Consider the following 4,166-nt stretch of genomic DNA (forward strand, 5'->3'; position numbering starts at 1 on the left):
TAACCAGGTGTTTTACTCTAAAGATCCCAAGGAGCCATAATAGCATGTTGTACTAGAGGTTCCAACAAAGGCATATTATGAAGATAAAACTTGTATTCTTCCCAATGAATCGGTCGTAAGCAGTGCTGAAGTTGGAACCAGCAATAGTGAACAGGCAATAGATGATGAGCTGATCTATAATGATCCTAACAAAAATGCAGTGGTTGTTGAGAAGACTAATATACGAAAGCGGTCGAGGAAGCGGTAGGTATTATTATTTGTAGTTGTTTATGTGGTACCTTTTTGCTGGTTAAGAAAGCCATTTGAATTGTATATTATTTGACAATTGATAGTTTGTCTTTTTGAATGTATTATGTGGTGCTAGTGAATTTTAAATTGCCATCTTCTAGGTAAACCTTTTTTAACTCCGCCAAGTTTTTGCTTAACATTGCCGGTCCCAAGCCCGGATAAAGGAGGAGGGAAAAAGGTAGGTTTAATAATGGAACATGGTGGTCTTACCAGGTATCATCTCAGCTCTCTCTTATTAGGAGGTAATTATTTGATAAACTCTTCTTGAGATTTTACTATCTTCCTTATTTATTGCTATTTTTCCAGACAAGGTCATGTAATGAAGTATGCGTACTTACCATGTTCTCTGTATGCAGGAAACAATTCCACGAGGTTCACAATATCTGTCTGTTTTTTCTTTGTACAGGATTTCAATGGCAGGGTAAAAGGTTTACAGGTGGATGCTGTAGACACTACTGGTGCTGGAGATGCTTTTGTAGCTGGAATATATTGCTAATTGCTGCTGATCTTTATGGCTGCAACAAAGCAGTCCGGTTAACAAAAGTGGGAGGCGGTATGTCAAAGACACGGCTCTTCCACTCGCTTTGTATTCAATGAACCCAGCAGAGAGACTAATAGCTAACTGAATAAAAACACACCCTGTCAGAATCAGGAATCTTATTTTATATTATTTTATTTATAATAATCATAATAAAACTCCTCGCCTGCTCTGCTGTCTTCACTTTTATTTGATGATTCTTCTTCTGATGTATATGCTTCATCTCTTTTCAATTACTCCTCCCTGTTCTAAGTCTTGTTAGGTTCGTTATCATTTTCATCGAGATCTCAACATATTCATTTCAAGATAATTATTAAACCTCAACTGCTATTTTTACTTCATCTTCAATTACTTATCTCACACGTGTGTGATTGTTGCAGAGATTTTAAGAAGAAGAAAAGATTTGATTAAGTTATCGGTAATTATAATGGCGTCTGAGCTTGTTATTGCTGCAACGAATGAGAAACTGAACGAAATGGATTGGATGAAAAACATTGAAATTTGTGAATTGGTTTCTCGAGATCCAGGGTTTGTTCTCTTATTGCTTTATTTAAGCTTTCTAATGATGTTAATTACCATATTAAGTATACAGTTATGATGCAATAGGTTTGAAGAGTTCCAAAGTCTCACCTTCATAGCATTATTTGTTTTTTCGTATTGTATGAGCATGCAAGCTAAAGACGAAATTAAAGCTATTAAAAAACGATTTAAAAATAAAAACTCAAATGTTCAGCTCTAGGCCATTAATGTTAGTGCAATGTCTATCTTGCCCACTTTTTTTAATATGTTATTGGTTATTATACTGAAGAGACTTGTTAACCATTCAATTGTCAATTGCTTTTGCAGTTGTTGGAAATGATGATGAATAACTATGGAGAACATATTCACAGTTAGGTGGTTGATTCGGGACTTTTTCCAGTTCTAGTGAAGATTGTCAACAAAAAGGTAGAATATGCAACATCCTATTGTTACTGATCTCATCACCTTTTGTTTTGATTGCATCCTGAATAACTCGCTTTTTTTTATATATATTTGGTGTTGCAGTCGGATCTGCCCGCAAGGGAGAAGATATTTCTTAATCTTGATGCAACACAGACATCCCTCGGAGGAGCATCTGGAAAGTTCCCTCAGTACTATGCTGCATAGTTTGAGTTAGTGGTACGTGCATGTCTCAAACCTGAAAAACTTATTTTTCAGCGGTGATTTTGATAAAACAAAAATTAACTCAAGCCTAGTATTGCACGATGAAATGAGTTAATTGTCTAGTAAGTGAAAATCTTGTTATGGTGTCCAGCTTTACTGTTACATATGTTAAGTTTTCCGGTCTTGAGATAAATTTATGAACTACATTGCATGTTGGCAATATCTGCATGCCTGTAAAAGGTGAAGCTGTTATGATATATGTGGCTGTTACAACTGAGAAATGAAGGGTCAAATGAATATAAAGAAAACCTATTTGTTCCATTAGGAGCTGAAGTTTTTCTTAGTATACTGCAGTTCCAAGTCTCAAGATTTGTTACTTTTAACTCCAGAGTGCATGGGTAAAGTTTTCTCAAGCACCTCGTGTTCTCCCCATAGACGTTCCTACCTCAATTGCACAAACAAACAAGATATCTGGAGGGAAACCTGTATCTCCAAAATGTGCGGAGATTCCACAACAACCAAAACCTCAAAAACCTCCCGAATCGGTGATAAATACATAAAGAGTCATCCAAAAGCCCAAGCTGATAGAGAGATACATAACCATTTAACCATATATGTCGAAGTTGTTACTGAGGTATATTTTGTTTAAAGTATATTATCATTCACTCTTGCAGTATAATTGAAAAAGTTGCTGCTGCTTTGGAGGTTTTGAGAGATGTTGTGAACGCTATTGATAGTCAGCATCCTGAGGTACAAGTCAAGTAACTCTATTTTTGCATGTATTATTTGGCAACTGCCTCGTCTCATTTATGTTGCTTCCACCAATATTGGCTTTGTCTTGTATTCTAAGTCTTGCAGAGATTATTATCATATTGCGTATGCATTAAAACACTTAGACCATGTAAATGAATTTGAATTATTTTTGCAAGGAGCAAAAGATGAATTAACTCTGGATCTTGTGGAACAATGTTCTTTTCAACAGCAACGTGTAATGCACCTTGTGGTAACCTCTCGATAAGGCTTCTAGATTTTTTGTGAATTAAAATGAGTGTATCATGGTAAGAGTTATCAGTAAGCCAAATCAATTAGTTTTTATTATAATTCATTTACAGCGATGAGAACGTGGTTTCACAAGCAATAAAATTGAACGAGCAGCTGCAGAATGTGCTTGCTAGACATGATGCACTTCTCTCAGTTAACACTACTTCCACTGCCAGCCATTTTGCCCATGAAGAAGCTGAGGAAGAGGAGGGCTAGATGCTATTCCGAAGGTATTTTTTTGCTTTGATTTTGTTCCTCCCGTCCTCCTTGACAATGGTTGAGTAGTCTTCCTTGACTTTATGCAGATTTCCAGTCGAACAACAGGACATAGTATAGCTAGTTAATATGAGATTCGATAATGTTGAAACTCCAAGTCTTTGATGTTAAATTGGATAAGAACTGCTGTTGGCAGGTATCCTTCAAAAAGTCAATTGAAATACATGATTAACATTTTTGATAATCTCACCATTTAAATGTTCCCATTGCTGCCCTCTCCCCTAGGGCAATTGTTGTGTGGAAACTATGACTTTTCCTACTCTTAAACATTTTTCCTACTACAAATTGGCCTTTCTTGAAACATTTGAGCATATTTATCAATTGTTTGGCACTTTCTGTTCTTACTCCTAGATTTTTCAATTTTGTTATTTAAGTTGCACAATGGGTGTAGAGGATATTGTTCTCAATTTTTTATATTACTTGCTCTTTCATTGGTAGGACTTCTTAACCTCATATTTTTCAGTAGTACATAAATAAAGAAGTACATAAAGAAGTACGTTGAGGCAGCCCTGCACACGTAGAAAGGTTAATGATTAATATCCTCATCTAATGTATACTATTATATAATATGGATGATATAGGGGCATCCAAATAGAAAGGTTGCGACAACAAGCTTTAACTCCGAGACTGTAAGAGCTCTCGGTACAATATTGTTCTCACTTGTATCATGTAAAAACTCGGTGCAAGGTATCCTAATAAATATAAGTATTTGCTTTATAAATGCACTCTTGTATTCAAGTATTTATATTTGTGTATTGTGAACTCAGATTGGAAATAGCTTTAATTGACTTATTATACTGTTCAAGTTGGTTGCAACAAATGATATTGGGCTAAAAAAGGTCAAGGGATGCACTGCAACAGAAGGAGCAAAGCGGAAGCT

The 4,166-nt window shown here is 35.6% G+C and overlaps 1 pseudogene across 1 annotated transcript; it reads left to right on the plus strand.

The window, feature by feature from the left end:
* Positions 1–384: 384 nt before the first annotated feature.
* On the plus strand, positions 385–3,483 carry LOC147503369 (TOM1-like protein 5; annotated as a pseudogene). Its single transcript, XR_015220936.1, has 10 exons — positions 385–841; positions 1,207–1,354; positions 1,493–1,574; positions 1,673–1,771; positions 1,871–1,984; positions 2,359–2,514; positions 2,621–2,715; positions 2,894–2,982; positions 3,081–3,240; positions 3,423–3,483. The product of XR_015220936.1 is annotated as a TOM1-like protein 5 (transcript).
* The last annotated feature ends 683 nt before the right edge of the window (positions 3,484–4,166 follow it).

The sequence above is a fragment of the Coptis chinensis genome, chromosome 4 (genome assembly GCF_015680905.1).
Source record: "Coptis chinensis isolate HL-2020 chromosome 4, ASM1568090v1, whole genome shotgun sequence".
NCBI classification, from domain to species: Eukaryota; Viridiplantae; Streptophyta; class Magnoliopsida; order Ranunculales; family Ranunculaceae; genus Coptis; species Coptis chinensis.